This window comes from Rhineura floridana, chromosome 11, assembly GCF_030035675.1.
Source record: "Rhineura floridana isolate rRhiFlo1 chromosome 11, rRhiFlo1.hap2, whole genome shotgun sequence".
Taxonomy (NCBI): domain Eukaryota; kingdom Metazoa; phylum Chordata; class Lepidosauria; order Squamata; family Rhineuridae; genus Rhineura; species Rhineura floridana.
The window spans coordinates 26,394,278-26,402,420 of NC_084490.1; the positions used below are offsets into that span (position 1 = coordinate 26,394,278).

The window sequence follows — 8,143 nt, forward strand, 5'->3', positions numbered from 1 at the left end:
CTAATATTCCTTACATATGACTAAACATTTCTTGTTCCTGAATGCATTTTATGTTTTTATGTAGGCTTGCTTTCATGTATACTATTTAGAAATGTGAATACTTAAGGTGTATAGAATCATAGAATAGTAGGGTTGGAAGGGGCCTATAAGGCCACTGAGTCCAACTCCCTCCTCCACCCAGTATATAAATATAGAAGTCAATCTCAGGCTCATTGTTTTCCTTTTTCTGTAGGGATGTGTATTAATGGAGAAGGACTTCTAGAGGCATCCATCTCATTCCATTATTTAGACATTTAATTTATGAATCACTTCCATGAAACATCTCAAAGCAATGAGCAGTAAAATCATAGAAACATCAATAAAAAACCAAGAATAAATAAATTTATTTTAAAAATTTCAAATGTCCCCTTAAAAGGCTTGTTGAACATCTTCAGCTGAAAACATAATAGTGAGAACCTAACACTTGTTGATACAGGTAGGCATTTGAATGTGCATGGAAATCTACATTCCAATACTCATACAAGATTCAAATCAATGTCTCACCTATTTCTAAAGTCTGTCATGGTACAGTCCTGCATTGATAAGGATGAAGAGGAGGAGACGGACTGGGATTTGGGAGAAGGCTCTAGTGGCTTGCTTTCAGAGAGGGTTGAGAGCGAAGACTCCAGTGCCATTGACAGTGACAGCTCCGCCCCTGTGACTCCAATTACAACTGCAGAGGCTCAGCCTGATCTGGAAGCAGCCTCTTCACTTTCACTGCATTCTCCTTCCTTGCCCATCCCAACGTCACCGCAGCACACTCCTCCTGAGGAGGGCAATCTTGCTGAAGTTTCTCCACCACCCTTGCCTTGGACATGTAGCCTACTGTGCTGGCAGCTCTATGGGTTCTTACTGTCCCACGGAGAAGGAGTGCTCACATGCGCATACGCTCCTGACCACAACACCTTTCTGATGCAAGATGAAGGAGTTTGCCCAGACTTACTTAAGGATTGTAAGGGGGAGCGTAATTGGTCCAACAACTTCTCAGTGCTGTGTAGCTGTGCCTACTTGTACCTGAAGACATGCTGAGGTCTGTGTAACCTGTAAGCTGATTCATGAAGAGTACTGAACTGAAATTTTCTATTAAACCTATTAAAGAAAAGCACACCTTCATCTCCATGCCTGAGTTCAATGGATTCAGACAGAACAGTCTGAGGTGTATATGTGTTGTTCCCAGTTTGGTGTGGATGAATATCTTCTTGTGTAAAATTCACATATCAGTGCTTATTCAAGGCACGTACGATGGTCTGGACTCATTTTTTATTGGGATGCATATATCTTTCAGGGAGAATTACTACTACTACTACTACTACTACTACTATTACATTTATACCCTCCTTTCTTTTCACGAGAGAAACCCAAGGCAGCTTACATATGGTTCCCAGGAGGTCTCCAATCCAGGCACTGACTAGACCTGACCCTGCTTAGCTTCACAATTTTGTGTGGATGAATATCTCTTTTTGTAAAAGTCCACATATCAGTGCTTATTCAAGGCACATCAGATGGCCTGGATTCATTTTTTTTTATCAGAATGGAGAATTAGTTAAAAGTTTATTTTTTTATTTTAGAGAAGTGATGACCCATTACAAATTTAAACCATTTCTAAATTATAATAGAAGGAGCTTTCAGAATTGTAGCCGTCTAAGGATATAATTGTGTTCAACCTGATTGACAGTCCAAACAATTATGTATTATAGATAGGGTTGCCAGATTCATGGCCTGAGACTGATCCTGTAGCTTTAGGAGAAGAGAAAGTCAGCCAAGTGCAGGTGATCTTGTAACATTGTAATGGGAAAAACCACAAGGTGGAATTCTCCCTTTCCCCTGCAGAACTTTTAAAGATACAGAAGACCTCTTGGTTGCTGGACCCGGCCTCCAAGAGGTTTTCTGAATCTTTAAAAGTTGTGCAGGGGGAAGGGAGAATTCCAACTTGTGGTTTTTCTCATTACAGTGTTGCAAGAATACCTACACTTGGCTGACTTTCTCTTCTCCTAAAGATACAGGATCAGTCTCAGGCCATGAACCTGGCAACCCTAATTATAGATAATGTATATACAGAGAAGAATTTGCACTCTTTACTTTCCTCTTCTTCTTAAATGTTCCTTGTTGTTCAGCTCAGGCCTCAGAAGAATGATGTAGCATTTAGGGGAGAAAATAGAACCCAGTAATCCAGCACTGGAGGACAAGATGGAGAAGATCTCCACAGCTACCATGTATTTTCCTTTTGTGCTCTGGTATGCTGGAACAAAAGACACCCAAACACTACAAAAGATCAGCATGCTGAAAGTGATGAATTTGGCTTCATTGAAACTGTCAGGTAACTTCCTGGCTAGGAAAGCCATAGTGAAGCTGACAGTTGCCAGGAAGCTCAAATAACCCAAGACACAGTAAAACATGGTGGGTGAACCCTCATTACATTCAAATAGGATTTCCTCATTCATTGAGTGCATGTCTGTATCTGGAAATGGAGGAGAAGTAATCAGCCAAACTGTACAAATGCCTACTTGAAAGAATGAGCCAGAAAGGACAATAGAATATGCCATTCTTTTCCCCACCCATTTCCTCATCCTGGATCCTGGTTTGGTTACCATGAAGGCCATAACCACAGTGATAGTTTTGGCCAACACAGAGGAGAGAGCCATAGAGAAGACAAGGCCAAAACCCATTTGTCGGAGGAGGCAGGTCACCTTTCCAGGTTGTCCAATGAAGAGCAAGGAACAGAGAAAACATAGAAGGAGGGAGACGAGGAGGATGTAGGTGAGGGTCCTGTTGTTGGCTTTCACTATGGGAGTGTCCTGGTACTTCTTAAATACTCCAATCACTAATACTGTAATCAAAGAGAAAGAAATTGCTGATGTAGTAAAGATGATTCCTAAAAGTTCATTAAAAGAGAGGTAGGATAAAATCTTGGGAATGCACTGATTTTGGTCCTTGTTGGGATACTGATCTTCTGGGCAATTACTACAGGCATCCATGTCTGAAAGAAAGAAAACAACAGATGCCTAAATACTTGAAGACTTCAAGCAATGTCACAAGAGAGAAATCCTATTGTTTGAAGCAGGACCAAACACTTCAATTAAGCATTTGGTACGCACATCCCTGTTCTACCAACACTTAGTGCAAGCCAAATTTGGTTTTACTCATTATCATCCCGTTCAACTTCTATCTTTTTTTATTTGAATGATTTGATGATTCACAGAATTGGTTCCCCATCGGAAAGGGTGTGAGACGGGTGTATTTTACCACCCTATTTGTTTAATCTATATGCAGAACATATCATACGGAAAGCGTGATTGGACAAAGATGAAGGAGGTGTGAATATTAGAGGGAGAAATATCAGTAACTCAAGATATGCAGGCAATACCATACTACTAGCAGAAACCAGTAATGATCTGAAGCGAATGCTGATGAAAGTTAAAGAGGAAAGCACAAAAGCAGGACTATAGCTGAACATCAAAAAGAGTAAAGTAATGACAACAGAAGATTTATGTAACTTTAAAGTTGACAATGAGGGCATTGAACTTGTCAAGGATTATCAATATCTCGGCACAGTCACTAACCAAAATGGAGACAATAGTCAAGAATTAGGAAGAAGGTTAGGACTGGGGAGGGCAGCTATGAGAGAACTAGAAAAGGTCCTCAAATGCAAAGAAATATCACTGAACACTAAAATTAGGCTAATTCAGACCATGGTATTCCTGACCTCTATGTATGGATGTGAAAGTTGGACAGTGAAAAAGCGGATAAGAGAAATATCAACTCATTTTAAATGTGGTGTTGGAGGACAGGTTGAGGATACCACGGACCACAAAAAAGACAAATAATTGGGTGTTATAACAAATTAAACCAGAACTGTCACTAGAACCTAAAATGATGAAACTGAGGTTATCATACTTTGGACACATCATGAGAAGACATGATTCACTCGAAAAGACAATAATGCTGGGAAAAACAGAAGGGAATAGAAAAAGAGGAAGGCCAAACAAGAGATGGATTGATTCCATAAAGGAAGCCATAGACCTGAATCTACAAGATCTGAACAAGATGGTTCATGACAGATGCTCTTGGAGGTCGCTGATTCATAGGGTTGTCATAGGTTGTAATACACTTGAAGGCCCATAACAACAACAACAACAGCAAGCTTATTAGTTGTAGTAGTAGTAGTAGTAATGAGTTTAAGTATAAGCTAGATATAAGTGTGTAACTTTATCTTATGTAATGGACTGGGCTATCTACCCAAGAGCACATACTGAATAAACTAGCCTTTTGTTTGCTCGTTGCTACATTTGCATCTTTATTAGAAAATATTATTTACTTATAAGGTATGTAAATGGATGTAAAACTTGAGCATGTTCAAAAATTATTTGACTAGCAGTAAGTGTCAGTTGGGCTTATATCATCGGGCTTGTTTTAAACGTACAATGATGTTCCTTGGTAAATGTTGGTAATGAAGAGGTAAGTGGGTTTTATTTATTGGTTTTGCATGTGTGTGATGTGTTAGAATCTGTATCTTGACTTTGTGTGAGGAAACCAGAAATAAATAGGCAAGAAACGAAGGTGAGGGTTTAAGCTAGGGTCACTTTATTAAATATAACAGATCTCATGGTCTGCATAGGGGAAAGTCAATGCATGGGAAACATAAATTATCAGGCTCCTATGCCTGTCATCATTGAGTGAGCCTACCCTGCAGGAAGGAAATATGACTTTAATTCCATCCCTACCCTGTGTATCACAGGGCTAGGAGGGAGGCCTTCCTGATCCACTTCCCCTTGTAGCCCCACAACTTCAAGTGAGAAAGGTTAACCTAAAAAGTAACCCTTAACCTGCCCCACCAGTCCCACAGCCCTATATGCAAGTTTCTGGAATAACTGTTCATCTGAACAGTGCCTCTGAGTACCCACCATTTGTGCCAATGTGTCACCTTTTCCCACACATTCACCAAGTGATCAAACCAATCAATCAGTTCACCCAAGCAACCTATTTACTCAGCTCCCACCACTAGCTGCTCCTATCTAGCATTGCAGTGTAGAGTAGGTGAAAACGTTCCCATTACAGGCCAGTCATAGAGCGGAATCAAATTCCTACTCAGCCCCCTATTACTGAGCAGTTAATCCCACACTGCATACTGGGTGGGTGGGCTGAGTGCAGCCCAAAGAGAGAAGGATAAGGGTGGGGCTTCCTTATATTCCCTGCTCACTTCTCCCCAGCCCTGGCAGCCTATCCATGATGTAGACTAGAGAATGGCTACTTGCCCTTCCGTTGGTCTCATCACAAACACGCTTCTGTCTGGGCCTTGTTTAAGGCCAGCCAGAGGAGCAAAAGTGTTGTCATAAATCCTGTTCTGTGTAGAAGAATTGAACTCCTGCTAAAGGAAAACTGTTGAAATATATGTGGAAGTATTTTATAATACTGCACATAACATCTCCTACCTTTTTGGTTTGCAATCATCCCATCTGGACATGGATCACAATCATAGCAACAGAATGGCTTCCCCTCTTTCTTTTTTCTCCTGTAGCCTGGATGGCAGTGATCATTACACACTGCAAGGGGCTGCACCTGTCCATACAAAACATATGTCCTCAGAAATGAGTTTATGTATTTTATTTATTCGTAAGAGTATTTCTAAACTACCCACTCATTTAAAAATATCATGGCAGTGTGCAACATCATTAAAACAGCATAAAATGATAAAAGCATAAAATAAAAAATGAATAAAATTAATTATCTAAATCTGCTTGACTGTTTGATGAAACAAACATTTTCAGCAAGGAGAACTGTGGGTGTGAATCAAAACAGTGTACTAAAGTACTGGTGCTATTACACTAAAAGACATCCCTGCCCAGGATCAATCATAGCTGTCATACCACCCAAACCTGGAAGAAAGCATTCTTAGCCACTGACGAAACCTGTACCTCAAGTGACAGTGATGGATTTAAGAATACTTCCAAGCTATATACCTGATCCTTCAGGAAGTATAACTCCATCAAGGATAGTCAACCTTCCAATTTCCCAAACTTAAGAAGTCTCTTGCAGGGCTTCTGTCTTATCAAGTTTAGATTGTTGGTTGTCATCCAGCCTATCACTGACTCCAGACACTGATTCAGGCCTCATCTGATTCAGATGTTACAAAGAAGTAGAGCTGAGTATCATCAGAATACTGGTAACACCTTTTTTTCTCTCTCTCTCTCTATATATATTTCAGTCAGCTTTACCCTGAGACATGCACCATTTGCCCTCTAGCTGCTATATGGCCCATTTTATAGACCTTAGTTCCCTGGAAAACTAGGGTGCTGAGTGGTCTCCACAGCATTAGAGAGGGCACTCAGGAGCAATCATAACAGTATCCCACCTCATCTTGCCATCCCATAGCAAGACTAGACCTTGACAGGATTGTCAATTCTATCCAACAGAACAGAAAGTCCCCCAGAGCAACCAATAATTCATCAGATTACATATGTCTCCAAGGGTGGTCCATCCAAATAGGTTCTGCACCCGTGCAAGCAAGAGGGGCGTTAGAAGCTTTAATTCCAGACCTTACCAGGTCCCACTAATTTTAAGGCAGATTACTGTAAAATGATATAGGAGTACTATATTTAAGTCTCAGGTCGCTTAATTTTGTTATACTAAATAAATAGCAATTCAATACTGTTACATTCATGTAGATCAATCTATTTTTGAAATCTATTGAACACTGTATGTATGTGGCTATGGTCTGAAGGCACATAAGGCCAGCTCCCTGCTGAAGCTAAGCAGGGTCAGGTCTGGTTAGTGCCTGGATGGAAGACCACTTGGGAACCATATGTAAGCTGCCTTGTGTTTCTATCATGAAAAGAAAGGTGGGGAATAAATAAACATTTTCCAAATAATTTGCTGTCCCTGAGATCTTTTTAAAAATGGAATTTTCCCAGCAAGATGGGAAAGATTATTAATATTAATATATATGTGCTATAACGTATACTGTATATATTTCTGTCTTTTAAAATCCTATAGTCCAACCCACCTGATTAAATGTGCTGTGCCATGTGATGGTTTCCTCATTCATAAGAAACTCTTGGCCTGGTAAAGCCTGCGGATCCATCATTCCAACTTTCACTCGTAAGAAGGATTGGTTTGGGAAAGTAACCCAGTTAATAATGTCAAACCCAGCTGCTAATTCACCATTCTTATCAAAGGACACTGTGTCACCAGCACTATTGTTGAATGAGATGCTCCTCAGGACAGAGTGAAGCTAGATTGGAAGAGGCAAGGACAGACTTAACAAAATGACAAAAGTATGTTTTTATTTTTCTTGCACTAGAGATAAGAAAATCATACTATGAAGGTCGCACTATTGAATGGCCAAGAACATAATATTATGGCTAGAACATTTTAAGTATATTTTCCTATTAATCAATCAATTGCCATTGATGTCAGATTTTGAGAAATAAACCAACACTCTCCACTTGAGTGCAGAGATCAAATTTAATTTCCAAAAAAGGTGTGGTGAACTGAAAGATTATGCAGTTAGTGATAGAAACAAACACACCATATAGAAATGCCTGAATAGAAAATCCAATATTTGAAAACATATTTTTCACTCTTCATATTCATTCTTTATCTGTGAGGAACCTATGGCCCTTATTTGCAGGCAGGTAAAAGCATTTGAGTATCGGTAAGCACCTTTATTGTTACCTGAACTTATTTCCCACTTGGACCATTCTGGATCCTTGACTCTTCTTTCTCAACTTCCTTCCTGAGTCCACAGAAGCCAGTTCCTTGCATTCATGCTTAAATATATAGCTTCAATCCTACCACCTTAATCTTTAGGATAAAATGCTGTAAGGTTGGGAAGTTTTAGGCAGATGCAATTTAGTGCTTAGTAATATATATGATGTATTGGTAGCTCTTCAGCTCATTATTTTTATTTGCCAATCTAATATTGTTTTCCTTTTATAAATTGGCCTCATATTGTAGTCATATACTGTTTTCATTCTTATATGTCAGTTATTTTGTATAGTTTCATCATTTCCATGGTTTGATTTAAATATGTTCATATAATTTTATTTTACTTATTATTTTTACTCTGGTTCATTTCTGATTACCACCACTAGCTCACAGGAGCATA

General features: G+C 39.4%; 1 pseudogene; it reads right to left on the minus strand.

Moving 5' to 3' along the window:
• Nucleotides 1-2,072: 2,072 nt before the first annotated feature.
• On the minus strand, nucleotides 2,073-6,042 carry LOC133367611 (vomeronasal type-2 receptor 26-like; annotated as a pseudogene).
• Between the last annotated feature and the right edge of the window lie 2,101 nt (nucleotides 6,043-8,143).